General features: G+C 38.4%; 1 protein-coding gene across 7 annotated transcripts in view; it reads left to right on the top strand.

The window, feature by feature from the left end:
* Window positions 1–17,795, top strand: part of ZFPM2 (zinc finger protein, FOG family member 2) — a 307,974-nt gene that overhangs the window by 269,901 nt on the left and 20,278 nt on the right. Inside the window, exon 1 of one of the 7 annotated variants that reach the window (XM_027692385.1) lies at window positions 14,136–14,208. The exons of 5 other annotated variants lie outside the window; for them this stretch is intronic. The gene's annotated coding sequence lies outside the window, so the exon portion shown is untranslated. Of the gene's footprint in view, window positions 1–14,135; window positions 14,209–17,795 lie in introns of those variants that run through there. One more of the 7 variants, XM_027692384.1, reaches the window with a different exon arrangement.

Here is a 17,795-nt window from a genome sequence, read left to right as displayed (position 1 = left end):
CTACCTTGAGAACTTATAAGAGAACTTCTCATAAAATCAATGGGAATATCATAGTTAAGATTGTTAAGTGCTGAGAACACCTTGTTTGTCATAAGTTTATCTAAGGCCTTGGAAAGTAGATACTTCTTTGGAATGTCACCATTTTTCTTTAAAATAATTTCTAATTATTCTGCAAGGATGCAGAGTTGCATTGCAGCTTGCTAACTGCACAATACCTGAATAGAGCTCTCTCCCAAGACAGGCAATTCATAATATCACCTATGCCAGTGTTGGTGATTTGAATGTTGAATGTTTGTTGATGAAGTTCAAAGTAATTTTATTTCACTTTGGTGCCAGAATTGGTCACAGATCATTTTGGGGAAGAGTACTGTGTGAGTTTGCTACAGGAGGGTTTTTTGCAGTTCATGCCATGATAGAACCCAAATGTTCAGCTTCTGTAAGTGGTGTAGCTGTATTAAAGCCTCTGAGGTGACCATCTTGCATTATCCTGTGTTCCCATATCAGTCTCACAGAATACTTATGCAAAATGTAGTGTATGCCTTCTTAGTGTTTTAAAGCATCAATGCTGCTTATTTAAGTACTCATGCTCAGAAAAGAGTTCCTTGCTCAAAGAATGGAGGCACCTGGTGCCCAGACCTGATTATGGGTATTCCATTTACAGCAGGAAGTGTGATTTCAGACATACTCTGCTGCCACGAATTTCCTGTTGTCTATTCTGCAGGTCAGCATGCCAGATCAGTCCTCAGATGCACTATTTTTTTTGTCTCACTGATTGAGCAATGAGTCGTTACATACCTTTCTTAGCTCCCCAAGTCACTTGGTAGAGTCAACCATCTAAACTGCAGACAGCTAAGGCTTCCTAGACACCACATTTGAATCTCTGAGGTGTTTGTTTAGTCTATCTTATTACCATAATTTTCCAGTAAAATTAAAACTTATGTTTAATAACAACATGTGAATGAATGCAATAATTTCTTTCAATAAATAATCTCAATTCAGATAGCCTAATTTCTTAGTTTGCACACTTTGGGATAAAAATCCTTCATTTCTTGGTTTTGGGAGGTCATTGTTTTTTCCTTTCTCTGCAATAAGTGACAGAAAGTTAAAGAAAAAAAAACAACCTAAGAATCTTCTGAAAGAAGAGAAACCTATTTGCAGTTTTAGAAACTAGGTAAAAGAATGCTTTTGTAATAGATTTCATGCAGCAGTTGGCATTGGCAGTACTGCAAAAAGAGATGTATTCTGTCGTGCTCTGTTTGATCAAGTGCTAAACCCGTGTGATCAATAGAGAGACAGATGTCGGGTGCAGATGGCGATGCCGTGATACCTGGGGCAGAGTGGGCCTGCCAGAATGACAGAATGGGAACAAGGAAGAGCAGCAATGCAACAGAATGTGACAAATGAAATTAGGGTTTATACTAGTCGATAATTTACAGCTAATAGAAAGTGACAGAATTTTTCAGCATACAGCACATTTACTCTCGTAATACTATAGTTAATGCATTTTTCATGCAAAACAATAGGAGCTGCTATGAAGACTTGGCGCTAGCTATATATATTTTGTTACACTGCAACTTTTACAATTGATATTTAAACAAAGCTAGTAACATGAATTTTCAAGTTAGCACCAAGTTCATGAAGCAAGATTTTATTTTAAAGTTTGAAATTAGTCCAATACTCAGACTGTGTAGCAAACCTCTAACAAAAAACAAAGACATTATATGAATATAGAGATCCACCACTACCACGGAAATAAACATTGAATGGCCCTTGTTATTTGGAAACTGAGTTTGTCATCAATTTCATTCTTTTTATTAATTAGAATCATGGAGCGAGCACAATGAGCTTTCTTCTCTCCCCCTCTCTGAATTCCAATCTAAAATCCATAGTTAATGCACTCGGCAGCTTATTGTGTTCTATTCTGTGCTGATGTAATTCAGAATAGAATGATTGGTAGCTTAGGGTTATACCCCTTATGTTAAAGGTTAATATCACTTTTATTTTCTTTTCTGCCTTTGCTGAGTCTCGTGAACTATGTGTGCATGTGTGTATACATGTGTATATATAAATGGAAAATATGTGCACACACATATAAATGTAAATACATAGACATGGCATTTTAATATATTCAAAATTAATCTCACACTTGTGACCTTAAAACACTCATTCATGGCAACACTCTTCCATTACACTTTCCAAGTTTACCCTGATGCCAACTCTAATAAAAACAGGGCCCACATCCTATAAAAAACGAAGGTTATGAAAGTTGTATTTATGACTGACAGCGTAGTGTAGTGGTCAAATCTTTTATTGTGCAATTTAACATTTTTATTTGCTGGACAAAATTAATGGATATTTTATATATACCATATATTTTTTATAATAAAAGAGCAGTTAGGGTCTATTCTGCTGACTTGATTTTCATCAGTTCTGAGTGATGGATCTTCCTCCAAAAGCCCGTAATATGGCATTCAGCAAGCCAAACTGAATCAGAACAGAAAAAAATATCCATCTTACTCTTCTTTTCCTGCTACCTACTACTGCTTACCTTGATATATTTTTCACACTTAAAGTAGATATCTCCTAATGCCGATGTCACTTGATTTTTAGGATAAAATCTGAACTTAGTTTGGATACAGTAAACACAGAAAATCACCATTATGAACACCAATGCCTTTCCTTCTGACAATCTACCCAGCTATCTATCACACTCATTTCTATGGTGTGTTAGTTCCAGTGGACAGTCATTTTGACTCGATGTCATGATATTCACACCTCTAGGTGAGAGAAGACCTTTTGATGTAATTTTTCTTCCTGAAGCTGTGCAACTGTCAGTCTTTCTTATGGTTACATAGATCACAGCTAAAGTTGCATCAGTAATTCCTTGGATAATGATAGATTAGTTTGACAAAGACAACTTCGTAAGCTGTTGATATGCATGTTTTTTCATAAAACAGTGCATTTTCCAATTCTTTCATGTGCTTTTTTACAACATGAATTTGTTGCTTTTCCCATGCCTACAGACATGTATCTTTTCCTTTCTCCCTAAGAATTTGATTATTTGCAAAAGCAGGTTTTTGCACCAATAAATGGTGTCTTCCCTTGCAAATTCAGTGTCTCAAATAGATTAATTTAGTCAGAAAAGGAGTTCCTATTCTTTATCCTATTTTTCTTACACTAGATACAGTATGTACAGATGGAGTTTTACAGGTATGACAAGGAAGAGTAAATAGCTATGTTCAGCATTTGTAGTATTTGCCACAGATGACACATATTGGAAATGTATCATACAATTTTTATACTTTGATTGATTGTTTCTGTGAAACAAGTTTAAGGGAGTATGCCAGAAACTCACTGTTATTACCAGCCCATAGTACTGGTGAAAACGGTGCTGAAAGACTTACCTCCAAAATGTCTAATATAAACACCTGTACTTGTTTCAGGTTCATCTAATACACCAAGCCTGCATTTAGTAATAAGCTATTAACCTTGAAACTCAAATACTTTACCAAGGATGGTGTCATGCTTAAAAGAGAACATAATTTTATTGGTAATATATTCTTCCCTTCTCCAAAGTTGTAGCCAAGCAAAACAGAAGAGACAGCAGGTCTTCTCCTCTGAGCACTGGCACGGTGGTATCATCTTGGAAAGCCAAGCTGGGAGAAGAACAATCATCTGTGATATTGAGAGTGGCACGTTTCAGGTGCCATTAATCCACACGCATGTGCCCCAGCTGCTACACTGGCTGAAAGGGGCTCACCTGTTGAAAGAGATCACCTATTTTAGGGAGCTGAAAAAGAATGAGCAGATGTATCAGCAGGAGCTGGCACCAGATTAAGAAACAAATTAGGACCAGAGGTTTCTTACGACTCTGTTGGCTAGAGGTTCAGGGCTATAGAAGGGCTGACATTTTATGCAGTCAGAAGCACTCTCAGAGATTTATTTCAATTCACACAGAAATTCTACTAGGAGACTAGCAGGTTGTTCAAATGGAAATTGTGTGGAGAATTTCTTTGTGTGGAGAAAACTTTGGTGAGCAAAATAGTATTAAGTTAAATTAAATATTAAATCCAGTCCTTTATCCTTTATGGCTACCTAGAAATTTGCTGAGCATTTTCAAGTAGCTTCTCAAGTACAGAAAATGTGCATTGGCTATATGGTTAGCTGGTAAGTTCTTAGTATGTTTGAAGCTGTATGTATCATAACTGTCTAATATTACAAATCATGTGTACTCTCTTATTGTGGAGCCTTTCATCATTAATATGATCATACGGCTTAATGCATAGCTGCATTATCTCAGGTGTGACAAGCTATGTCCCTTTGTATACTGTGAAAGCTAGAAGTACCAAACAGCTCTATTTCAGTGACACTATACAGCTTTATCTGAGTCCTAAAGCCAACCATTCAGTTGTTTGAGACTAGATTTCTAATTTAAACACATCTAAAGATCTTTTGCTACAGATTACAAAAGCCTATACAGTTTCTAGAACAAGACAGAGGCTGTCAGTTTGCTGTATATGAAAGCTCAGTGCCCCCAGATCTTGAGTACTGTGTGTGGCTCTGATCACAGCTGAGGAAGGGCAACTGGAGTGATCAAGGGAGCAGCTATCTTATAACAATAGACAAAAAAATCTGAGACTTCTCCATCTGGTGAAGAGAAAGCTGAGGGGGAAATTTGATACAGGCTTACAAAATCTTGAAGCTGTTGGATAAAGTGAATGAAGAACAGTTATTCCTCAAATCCTGCAGTGCTACAGGAAATAGGGAGAAGAACAATTTAAAACAGATTATCACGGCAGCGAGTTAACTCTGTGAACTTGATGCCACAGGAGCCTGTGAAAGCAGACAGTATCAGCAGGTTCAGAGAGAGATTGGACAAATTCATTGGACAACAGATCTGTAAATGGTACTAAGAGGATGTACCCGCTAACATTTCTAATCCATGTGCATGCTTGGGAACTCTTAGGGGAATGAACTGCAGAAGGAGGCCAAGTTCTCATATTTTTACCAAATAACATTGTTGCCACTCTAGAGAAAGAGTCTGAACTAGACAGACCACCCACTGTTCCACCAGGGTATTTTTTATCTTTCTAAAGATGATGCAGTAGCAGAATGACTATAAAGAGAAGTCATTTTCCTATGAAGAATATCAGACAGCAGGAGTGCTTCTGAGTTGTGGTTTTTACCAGAAACATTAGTAAAGGAGACCCTTCAAAGACATTTGCAAATAAGGATAATAAGCAGGATTGTGTTTAATTCTTAGAAGTATTTATTCTTAAAAATATCAGAGTCACTTCAAATTTTAAAAGGTATAAAGGCTATTTTCATCTGTCATTTGGCCTTCAAATTAGGCTATTTAATGTGATTTATCCATGATAGTAAATGAAAAAACATGTTTCCTTCAGCAAGCACAGAACACAAAGCATTAACGCTGCAGTGTGAAGAGGGGCACCCAGACAGAGTGGACAGGAATAAAAAAGCCAACCAAAGGTCCCAATTATCGTGTATACCAATACAATATTCCTAGGAGCTGGGTCGCTACCCAGAGCATCCTTCTGCAGAAAACAGATTACTGCCATATTCTAGAGTCTTTCCTTCGTCACTTGCGTTTTGATGGCACCTATATCATATTAAAACTGGCATATCTCCTTTTTAGCAGGCACAATTCCACCTAACAGATGGCCATGATGATAGACATGCCAAAGAACCAGTATGTGTATCAAGTTTGATTATTAGGGATGAAATTCCTATCCAAGAATGTTTGAGTGGCATTCTGTACCAATCATCTGAACCTATTGGTAAGGGTTGGAACAAATGCTGTTTCGCTAAAGTCAAGGGATGTGTTAAGTACAAAATAGGGAGATGAGGACTGTGTAATTTAAGGTCTTGGTAAAATGGAAATAAAGGACTGCTTCTGGATCACTCACTCCACTCTAGCAAGATTCACTCATGAAGCAAATATTTAATTTCTACTGACTATCCACACTTTATTGTTTAGTTTCTTAGTAAATAGTTGTTCTTTTTCAAATGACATTGTAGCTGGACAGTATAGATCTTACTGCACCACAGACAGTGCAAAAATCTGCTGAAAGGAGAGCTGAACCATTAGAAAGTTGAGACACTATGCAAAGGCTTATGAAAACTGAATTGCCCATCTCCTAACAGAGGCTCCTGTTGTCACAGAGTATGTTGTGCTGTACCTGTTTTTTTACCACAGTATAAAACTGTCGCATATTTCATAAAAAATAGCTCATTTTAAAATAGTAGACACTGTAATGACAGCAGAAATATTTTAGCTGGTTTGAACCAAAACTAGTATGTTGTGAAAAGATTATATTACCAAGGTCTCCACTCTTAATTTTGCCAGAGGCAAATAAGAATCATGGGTGTCAAAAAAGGCATGTAATATTCACATTTTCCATCTGAAAGAAACCACTGTGATGCATAAACAAAACCGTAGAATGGGAAATCATCAAACTAGTATTTCTGCTAAATATATCTACTCACTTCTTTTAATTGGTGATGAATAAGATTTTTGGGGTTTTTTCTCTGACATATTTTTACCAAATTACTGCTGAGGCATCAGCATTGATTTCTTTCATCTTTCTTTACTTTTTTGTGGTTGTGTTTTGCATTTTAAATACAGAAGGAAGGGTATTGAAGGCTCCAGCTAGGTGGATTTCACAGAGTTTGCAAAGTGGGAGTTTGTTGTTAATTTTCCATTTGAAATCAAAACACGTAATCTTGCCTATAGATGGCTATCCATTATTTGCATTGGTTTATCATGGTATGACAATACCAGACATTTATTTGACTGCTCTAGTGGAGAATCAAATGCAGTTCTTTTGATGAGGCAATAGTAACTATGATTTAGCCTTTCTTACTCAAAGTCATCATTGCACGTCACAATGCTTTGTGGATGCATTAAGCTGTAAATTACACTTGTGGAGTCTATGCGGTGTGTTGATTGTGATTGAGGTTAGCAGATTGTTCCCCTACGTTTTCACTCCCTGGCAGGTGTATAAAGGCACCAGGTAATGTGACCATTGCTGTCCTTTTTAAGCTAGTACTCCAGACCCATGATCTGTGACTGCCGAACGCATTTCGGAAATGTCATTTGCAAATTGTGTAAAAAATATTGAGCAAAAATGGTTCGAAAATCTTTTTTCTAATTATTATGAACACAAGCCTTTCAGAAGACTGGAATTAAGATATGTTCAGGGGGATTTTATTTCTTTTGAGTTTTTCTTCCTCAGAATAATTTCTATTAATTTTTTTCTTGATTAATATAAGGACACAGCTCAATAAGAGGATTGAAATAAGTTAGAGATTGGGTTACTTTGGCAGTGGCAGATTGAAATTGAACTTCATGACTCTACCCTGTGCCTTTTGCAGAAAGAAATAAAACCTGCAAGAGTAAAGGTTCCCATTGCTACTTTTGCCACAGTTTTTTTCAAAGGAATCTGAGGGAGATGTTAGAAAACATCAATGTGCATGAAGGGCTCATCCATGGCCCACAGCTGGCCCAGTCTGCTGGCTGGCTCTGCCTGCTTTCAGGGCTGCCCAGTGTCCTATGGGAATGTGCCCTCTCACTAGAGAGGAGTTTACATCCCTAATTCTCTCTTGGCTTGGCCAACACACGTCTTTTTTAGAGGCGTTCTTGGTTTTTTTTTCAGAAATGCTTTGATTTTTAGCATGCCTTTTTCTCTTAAGTATTTTCTGCAGTGATAAGCTCTATAATGCTCCATGTTTAGTTAAATGTAGGTGCACTGATTTCATTGCAGCAACCAGAGTAACCAATGCTGAAGCTAGGCAAGAGAGATCCTATTTCATTTTTCCAGTACCAAATCTTAAACAGTGAAATATAGCTTTAGAAATAATATTAGGTATTATTTGACGGATTTTTAAAAAGGTACTATTTTGTCACAAGATTTGCAGAATGATTGTTGGTGACAGGTGGATTTTTTTGCTGTATTAATATATTTTTCAAATACAAGATCAGTTAAATAGAAGCTAGGTCAGGCAGATAATTTATCTGATAAGTAATGTTTCTTGTTTAATAGTAATTCCTTAAGATCAGGATTCTTAGGCATCATTTTTCATCATGAAGTGTTAATAGTTAGAAATGCCACTGATAGATAAGTATTCAGTATCTGTACACATTTCTAAGATCAACATATCCACTTTCCATGTCTTGACAAAGTTAATTTTGTGCTCTGTGTCTTCCTTGTGAAATTACAATTTACATTTTGATTCACCATAAAATTTAGTTCAAACTTTTCCTGCTATTTCATTCTAGAGATCCGGCTGCTTTTATTTAACAGATTGTCCTTTGATCTCAAGGAGACAATTGCTGTTTTACTCCTTTAATGAAGCTTGTATTATTACAGGCAAAATGAATATTAGACAAAATAGTAGTAGAAATCCCAGAGGGAAACATGTTCCTCTGTCTGGATCTTGGAAAAGCAGAAAAATTCATTTTACTCAGTGATTATATTCAATAAACCCCTAGTTCCTGTTCTTATTTACTTTTTTGATTTTTTTTTTTACTATTATGGGACAGTATTTCTGTTCTTTAGATTCAAGGTACTAGTCACAATTCCTTTGTCACAAATGGCACATTGGGCAGTTCTTAAGTGTGACTGAGAAGAGAGAATCTGTTAAAGGAAGTTGGAGTTAAAAATGACACTTCATTTATACTTTTAAGTAGCTAATTCCCATTTCTTACCTGTCCTTCCAACAGACATCAGTCTGGATCATGTTTCTCTGCCTTTTAGACCCTTATTTCCTAGAAACTAGGAGTGATCAGATTTGAAAGTGACATTTCATAGAGGAAACAGCAGGGGATGGACACATATGGAGAACAGAAAGGAACAGAAGATAAAGGTACTTGAAGTTAAAAATTAGACACAGACTCAACTTCAGGAACAGTATTGTTGGTTGCACCACACTGCTGGGCTGGAGGTTTAATTCAGAAGTATCTTTGGGCTACATCATTCTGTAGAAAAATGCATACACTGCAACTGAGGGCATGTTGTAAGGACATTCTAAGGTCTGTTGCTGTTTGCTGCTAGATGTCATCACAGAAAAAAAGAATGCTCAAAAAGAGAGCATAGTTTGACTAGAGCAGTGGCAATTATCTCAGTACAAATCGATTTGACAGCCAGAAAGATACAGGTACTTAGTCAGATGTGCAAATGTGAGGAACTTCACCTATCTGAGTTCTGACCCCATTCTACATCTGAAATCTGAAGCAACACAAAAAATAAGGAAAGGGGAACTCCTCAATCAGCACTACGGAGTGGGAAAAAAACCCATAACAATTATTGCTTTTAAAATTATCATTAAGCAAAAATGAACCATCTCAGAATACGCAAAACTTCCAAGAGTTAAATCTTTCTTAAAGAGAATTGGTAACCCTGGAAATCAAAATGTGGCCATGACTAATGGTAAAGTGGCCCACTCAAGCTATTTATCTTCTGGATACAAAATGGAATTCTTTCTAATACAGGTAAAATAACTTGCAAACATTTGGTGTCTGTGAGCAGAAATGATAAATATTTTGTCAGTTCTTAGTACAAGGTATACTTTTATTTTTGGTAGGAGAAAAAAGACTTTGATTTCTTTTTCTGCTGCATTTCTTGTAATGTTATATTAGAGAGCAAATAGGAACTATGAACAAAGATTTAAAATGATGAGCTGTCCCATGCCTGTTTACAAGTCAGGATTTCATTTTACATAGAGTTCTCTATAGCGACTTTTTAAAATTTAAATTAGAAACATGGCCAGCAATGCATGCAAAATGTTCATTCATTGTAGTAAACTACAAAAATATTGCTTTTATGCAATGAGAATGCCATTGTAGAATTTTAAAAGGCATAGAAATAAAAGACTCCGGATTGGAGTGATTTAAACAAACTCACTAGGATATAGTAGATGATTAAAATACAATCTATAATTACATTACACTGGTATCAGGTAAGGATAAAAGCCTATAAATACACTGGGGTCAGGGTAAGCATAAAAAATGAAACAGTTATTTGAATAATCTGAGATCAAGTTGCAGTAATTAAAAATGAATGTATTATTCAAATGAAGGAATTAGGTTACAACACTCCTCATATGAAAATATTATTGTGACAGACTGAAATAAGTTGGAAGCGATTTTGATAAAAAATTGGGGCAAGAAATGTAGTGATTTACATTGGGGAGAAAGTAGACAATCTGTGTGGATGAGAGTATTTGCAACTCCTCCTTCAAATCCCTCATCAAAACTCGTACCTTTCAGCTGAGCTTCGAGAATTATCCACTACCCCTAGCCTCTTCTTGGACATTGCTCTTTCAGATACACAGATCAATCCATTAAAAATTAAAAGTGCTGTAGCTAAGGACTCTACATGCACTCACAAAGGAATTAATGGGATCTGCACCCACTAGCAGGCATATTGCTTAATCTACCCCACACATTGCTGGTTATCCATTTTCATTGCCATTACACAGGTCATTTCTGTCATTTATCTCCTGTTCTTTCTTTGTCATCTCCTGTCAGTTTGGAGGCGAAAGTCTACACATAAGACTGACACAAAACGGTGTTATTTATGTAAATAGTTGATAGCTACTTGCAAATTAAGGACTTGTTATTATAAATAAAGGTTTTTGAAATCTGACCTTTCCACGGCTGACTCCTTGGGGCAGGAACCTGTCTAGAGGTGTTCTGAATATGTAAACCAAGGATATTTAATAATTAATAATAATTAATAATGAAAGAATCAGAAAGTAACTTGGTTTTTTTTCAGTGCTTTCATATCCCTTATATTAATTAACTTTTACAAGTGTACTTTGAGAGGCCTCTCTGAGTGGCTCTTTGCCATTGCCCGTAGCAGGAGGGTAGAGAGCTGCTCTGCAGATGCACATATGCCCATCAGCAGGCCCATTTGAAATTCCCTCAGATAAGTGAATGACTGCACATCAGAAGTCAGAGCAAGATCAGGAGTAGCTTTCTTCATTTCTGCCCAGTGACTGCTGTCTTAAGTTCTCCTCAAACCTTTCTAACATCTGCAAGAGTCTATTGAGAAGATAATTTAGCTCACTTAAAATATGCACAACTATGCCCTCTTAAATCCTGAGTTGATCCTTTTATCATCACATAGTATATTTAAGCCTCTCATTCTTACCTGTTAAATCCTTCATACTTCTCTTTTCTAGTCTCTTTTGTCTTCCCCTCAAAATTTGCTTTCCCCAAAAGGTGGTTGTTTGTCCATTTTATATCTTTTTCTTCTGCAATGACTTATGCACTTCTCCATAAGTTGTTTATGCTAGAACTGCTGGTACTGCCAACTCTTTTCTTGAAATTCCTACTCAAATATATTATCGTGGCACACTTCCATTTCCAGAGAACTGCATGTATCTATTAGATATAGATCAGATATCTGAGTAACATTTAAAAGGCATGCAATTATACATAGGGGACTTCAGGTCAAGAAGCTGAATAGTCTTGAATGACCTGTCAAAAGCAGCCAAATAAAGCTTAAAAAAAAAAAGTTACAACTACAGCTATTTCCATTTCTCTACCATTATTCACTCTTCACCTGTCTGTGCAGTTCATTCAGCTAATAATACTGTGCACAGGTAAATGAGCAGTGAGATAAAATGTTAATTCAGATTCAGAAAGATGACTTGTGTAGAACTATCCTGAATTGATAACTGAAGGATGCAAGACACAGTATCTTATACACAGTTTGCACATCTCTGGTATTGCCATTAAGTAATGTACTCAGACCAGCTGCAGTGTACCTGTGAAACAAAGTCTTCAACTTTAAAAATAAGTATCTGTCTAGTTGAATATCATCCCAGCAGACTCTGAAGTCTTGAGAGAATTCTTGTAATGGCCAGTAAGTCAGATAGTTGCATATATATACGCATGCTACAGTGTGTGTGTTACCTGACTGGCATATAGATTAACAATAATCAGTTAATATTTTATCAGTTTGTATTTAATGAAAACTGAGAATGTGGAGTGGAGTACAAGGCTGAAAGCTGATGGGAAAGGAAATGAGAAAAGAGAATTAAACAGGAGGAAGTTACCAGCTGAGAACCCCCTAGCTAAAAAGACTTAAACATAGAATAAGAAGCTACACTGAAAGGCATTTTATATTGTTATATCAGGCAGTATTTCCCAGGACTGGGGAAATAGGCCTAAACTGTTACTTCTACACATGGGCAATATTTTCCATTATGAAGATAGGCACTAAATCCTATTTCCACTTCCAGGGCATAGAGAGCATTGATTTTTCCGGTGTCTTAATAAAGAAGTATGAGGACACATTTTTTGAGATAGGATAGTACAGGATCATCTTCTCAGGACCAAGAAGACACACATTAAGGGAGAGAGTAATGGAGCATTTTAGTGATTCTGAGTTGTAGATGCAGATGGTTGTCCATGTGAGTGCTAACTTTTAGCAGAACAAAAAGATATGAGACAGTGAAGCATCTCCAGCAGGTTGTGTATACTGTGAGGTTCACTGCTTGTAAACTGGCCAGCATTCAATAGACCATGTTTTGGTCTCAGTCATACATAGTTTAGGCAATGATGAACTGTGTTTTTCCATAGTGCCAGATTGTATTCCATTTCCATACCCTAGAGAGATTCCGAGTTGTTCATTATACTTTGTCCTGGTTTAAAAGGAAGAGAGGTAGTAGATAATATTTAGTGTCCAATAGGACTGGTCAGAGAAGTGCAGAGATGGATTCATCAGCAGGGGGCTGAGAGGGTGATCATGAGAAGAGCCTTATCAGCAGTGTAGATTTCCAAGCAGACTGGGAGGCTTGATAGGTAATTGCTGCCAGTTTATTCTACTTTGTAAAAATCTTCTATTCTCAGAAGCATCCCAAACATTTAATAGAACTTTTCTTTAATCTCTGTGACCCTTTTACTTAGAGTAGCCTCATACCATTCCTCTTAAGATTTTGTGCAGTTTTAAGAAGGGGCCAGCCAGGACACAGGGGTTCATGCCAGCACTACGAAGCTAGCAGAATTTCACCTTGGTGTGTAATCCCTGCTCCTCCAAAAGCAGGATAGTTCTTTGGGGATCACTGCATGCTTGACATAAAATTTCTGCATTACTCTCATGAGACAGAGATAAGTGTTCAAAGGTTTCCACAAACTTTTAACATCACGAGTCCCAAGTGTTTCTATGGGAGTCACGCACCCTGGAATGCTGTTTTTGCTCAGCAACAGATGTATTATGAAGTGACTGATGTTGAATAGTTTCCAGCCCTGGCTTCATCTTTTCACTCTCCAGTTTTGCAGGGGAATGATTTAAGCAGAAATAAGCACCCGCGTGGTTGTAGGTAAGCACAGGCGATTTCAATTAACATCTTATGGGCAGTGCCACCTTCGCTCTCTGGCTTAAGGAGTGCTCTGGCTGCAGATTCGGGGTGCCAGGCCAGAGGAGGGCGTGACGCAGCCCAAGACCTCTGTGTCATAGCTTGGCTCCGCTCAAAAATTCACTTTCGTGAGGGCTTCAGCATCCCCCACAGCCTGCCCAGCAGCAGTGATGGCAACAACCATCACAGCCTGGACTCAAAGGCAACCATCACAGCCTGTCCGCAAAGTTTAGTGGAAGTGGAGGGGCGCGGGGAGCCCAGCGCGGGGTGGGGGTCGCAGGGCAATGCCTCATTGTGCTGTTTCCGGAGCAAAGAGGGATGCTGCCCGGCTGAGCAGACAGTATTGTTAACGATATTGTTCGCTTTGCCCGTCAGTCCGGCAGTTTATTTAAAATACCACCTCCGGTACGGTCGGTGGGCGCGTGGCCCGGCGCCCCTTCGTGAGGGGACACATTTTCGCCACGGGAGCGACAGCATCTCGGTCTGTCGTGACAGGAAAAGCACGGGGCGGCTGTCGGGAGAGCAGCACGGGGGCGCGAGGAGAGGATTTAATCAAAGTTCCCGACAGCTCGCGGCGTTATCAGCCCCGGCGGTGCGATGTGCAGCCTTGTGTAAAATTAAATAAATAACGCCCCCCCCCAGCGCGCCCGGCGGCGGAGCGGCGGCGCCATCTGCTGGCGGCGGCGCGGCACCGCGCGCTGGGCCGCGCGCGGCCGCGGGGGGCGCTGCGGGGCAGGAGGGGCCGCCCCGGGGATTTCTGAGGGACTGGGTGTGACAGGCGGTGTTTCAATAGCGAATTCTTATAACTTTGTCTTTCGTGTGGTAACCAAAAGGAATCTTAAATTCAAGCTTAGTGTCTCCCGATATTTTCCAATTTGTTTTTTAGGGGATTTTTTGTGTTTTTTTTTTTTTTACTGTTTTTTGTAATGTAATTGTTACACAAGTCTTTAAAACGGTGATTCTTCTAACTTTGTATCTTAGCTCAGCATTATCTTGCTAAGGATCTCATCCAATCAAGTTACTTAAATTTCGCAATTCTTTACTGTGAGGGTGGTGAGGCACAGGCAGGTTGCCCAGAGAAACTGTGGATTCCCCATCCATGGAAACGTTCAAGGCCAGGTTTGGATGGGGCTCTGAGCAACCTGGTCTAGTGCAAAGTGTCCCTGCCCATGGCAGGCGGGCTGGAACTAGATGGTCCTTAAGGTCCCTTCCAACCCAAGCCAATCTATGCTCCTGTGCTTGAATAATTTATATTATGAGTGTAACATACAGAGTTTTGAAAAATGTTTTTTATCACAAAACAAAACTTCTTCTTTACAAAATTTGAAAAAAAAAAGAAATTCACACATATGTTTTCTGTACCCATGCATGCTGTTCACTTTTCCCTCTGTTTCACCCCAGTTTGTGTCTTGTCCCAGAGCTGTGGATAAAAACTTAGGTACAGAGACCTGGTTCAGCCAGGATATTTATGAGTACATGTATTTATATACATGTAAAACTACCTTAGTTTACAACCGTAATTGTCTTGAGTCGAATGTATCTTAAACAATAAAGTCCATAGGTACCAATCTGTCTTGTGGGTTTTATTTCTTTTTGCAGTTCTTGGGAGTGAGGTGGTGTTCTACGGGCAATGCTAGTAGTAACAGAGAGTCAGGCAAAGGTGCTACGAGGTAGACAAAGATCAGCGAAGGAAATGAAACTGCTGTGAGCATGGGTGACAGGATCATCCTTTAATTTCTTGGATTTCAATACGATTAACAGGAGGAACCTTCTTCTTTTGCTTTTAGATGCCCATTTTCCTCCTAGTGATGGCATAAAATGTTTTTCATACACATGAAAAGCCTCACTTCGGCTAGATCATTCTAGTCTGAATCTGGAAAGTCAATGAGAAATCAAGTTGCATTTAAGACATCTGTGCATTTTGTACAGATATTTTTGAAGACGTAAACTCGTCATCGGTCTGTGGTCACAGCCTTGTGTTCAGACCAGTGGGTGGCTGAGAGTGCAGATTGCAAAAATATGTGGTCGAGTGCATTGCACTAAATCATAGTGCGACTCTCTGTTAAATTCAATTTTTCATGCAGACACATCTTGAGGGGCTGCCATTCTCTGCACAGTATCAATTCTCCTGTTTTCTCCCCCTCATACTTGAATATTTTAGGCATTTGACAAAGTAATTCTTCCTTTGGGATGTATCAGCTTTAGAGCATCTGAATTAGTTAATTTTGAACTTTGTCTAAACTCTACCACCTTTCTCAGGACTTGGGCTGTCAATAGCTAGAAAATAAAAGCATGTAAATTCACCTAATTTTCAGACATCCTCTCAAGAAGATAGGCAAAATTCTCTTAAGGGTGACCTGTAGACGGTCCAGGGAGCCTGCAGAATGCCTCAGACCCTGGCAGACTTCCCCCTAGGGAGCCAGTGTGCTTTAACTGGCTTCCCATTGAAGCAGCTGTAAGAAGTGAATGCATAAGAAAGAAAGGTAATGAAAACTGACAAGTTGAAAAGAAATTGAGAGTTTAATCTGCAAAGTTGTGCTTGAGGGGGCTTCCATCATGATATTCCTATGGAGTAGCAAAAAGAGAAAAAAATTAAGAAACTGCAGAGTATGATGAATTTACATAATTTTTTCTTGCACCAGGCGGTATTTATTAATTTCTTTTCTGCCACTTTACAGCACCTCTTTGCCTCTCAAAAAAAGAAAATGAAGTATACAAAACCTGGCAGTCATAATGAATGTGTGAAATGCTCACAGATTATTTATAAGCATGCAAGTTATGTAGTTGTTGGAGATTCTCTCCCTTCTGCTCCTGCTTGGTGATGAAGAATGGTATTTTAATAGGCAGATGGTAAAGACAATTACAGTTTGGGGCTCAGCTGGGAGTTACATCAGTTTATTGCAAATTATTAGTTGATAAATGCTTTTGTTTACAAGCAAAGTCTTAAGCAGCTTTGTAATCAGTTTATCAGCTGCAAACTGAATTTTGACAGCTTGCCTTTGGGTATACAGTCACTTCTTTCCTGGCCATTTAGAAATCATGCTGACCAGGCAGGCAGAATGGCAGCTCCTATGCACCTGTATAATGCTCAGTAAACTGGTATTTCTTATTAAGCCTGTTTTAAAAGAAATCATCAAGTACAGAATCCTTCGTAATTGCTAATCCATGTTAGTGTGTGCAGCAAGAATCTTAACTATTTTGTCATTCATAATCTTTTTTGTAGTTTCATTGCGACCAGAAGTAGCTCAGTCTTTGCTTTCTTTGCTTTCTGTTAACAGACTTTTACTAGATAAACTCACTGGGAGACTGGCAGTGGTTTACAACACGTGTTTACCTTGGACACTGTATATAGCTTGGAAGGTGGCAATGCTTTTGATCATTTAGAGTTTTCAGTTAGTTTAATTCTAGCTTCTACTTCAAAAGACAGAACTATGATACCTGCTATTTAACACATTTGGAGGAAATCTGGGGTATCTGTATGGGGGGTTGTGTGTGTGTGGTGGTTGTTTTTTTAAATGAAGTACTTTTAAATAGAAAAGACTGGGTTACATGCTTATTGTAGCTTCTATGGCATTTACATTTTAGACCATACTAAACATGCAAATGTACTTTTAGTGCCTTTTACTTAGTTGCTGGTTTAGTAAGAGAGACACTGTTTTGTCACAGTCTTCTTTCCACTGCAGCCAGTGTAAAACATTCTAATGGTTTACATGGGAGCAAGACTTTTTTTTGAATCAAGAAGTGCTTCTTTGCTTCCATGATTGTTACAGCTAAGGTAAACTAGTTTCTGAACTTCAGCCTGTGAGCTGAACATTAACATGAGGAAAGTTCCAAGATAACTCGCAATAATAGCAACTGTTTTCTCAGGGTTACACTCACCTAAATGCTCCAGCTACTGTTCATTATAAAAGGTGACTTTTGTTTCTCACATAGCTGTAAACTTTTTCTGGAGTGTGGCCCCTGTATTGAATAAGCAACCACATTTCATAACCAATATTTCTTACTTCAATTTTACCATTCTGTAAGTTCTCCATTTCTCCTTTTATTTATTTTGTTGATTTCCTTTACAAATACAACCTATCACTACAGCTCCTGCCGTATAATCCTTCCTTCTGCTCAGGTACCTCTGCCATTCACTCTGCATTTGCCCAGGGGCAAGAAATGAGCCCTACAGTAGCAGGTGCAAGACAGTAGAAAATCCATTGATAAGATGGAGTGTACTCTGCTTTCCCTGTAAGAAAGAGGTGCCATTAAAGCATAGCTATTGTCTCATTTAATCACCTCTTTTTTTCATACGCTCCAGCCTAACGAAATAACTCTGAAAAGACAATCCACAGGCATGATTGTGTTTGTAAGGCTACAAAAAGGTCACCTTACAGCTGTGCTGTTATGGAAGCAGGGATTGTAGG

This window comes from Neopelma chrysocephalum, unplaced genomic scaffold (assembly GCF_003984885.1).
Source record: "Neopelma chrysocephalum unplaced genomic scaffold, ASM398488v2 Primary Assembly neopelma1_86, whole genome shotgun sequence".
Classification (NCBI taxonomy): Eukaryota; Metazoa; Chordata; class Aves; order Passeriformes; family Pipridae; genus Neopelma; species Neopelma chrysocephalum.
This window is presented reverse-complemented; position numbering and strand designations above follow the sequence as displayed.